The following is a 243-nucleotide window of genomic DNA, read 5'->3' on the forward strand; positions in this document are numbered from 1 at the left end:
TTAATTCTCGTTCTCGATTTGAAACCCCGGAGACTTCCTATGCCAACGTGTGTTTTATGAGGAATCTTTGTCTTAAGAAAATCACGCCGGCCCTGGGTTTTCTTGAGGATGTTCGTGTTTACTTTATCCTTGAATTTATCCATTTAGATGCTGGGATTTTCGACGGGCTTTTTATCCAAGGTGTCTTAGTGTTATGTGGTGTGTGTGTGTACTGTAGGGTGTTTTAGGTACAGCGAAAATGCT

This window comes from Penaeus monodon, chromosome 24 (genome assembly GCF_015228065.2).
Source record: "Penaeus monodon isolate SGIC_2016 chromosome 24, NSTDA_Pmon_1, whole genome shotgun sequence".
Classification (NCBI taxonomy): Eukaryota; Metazoa; Arthropoda; class Malacostraca; order Decapoda; family Penaeidae; genus Penaeus; species Penaeus monodon.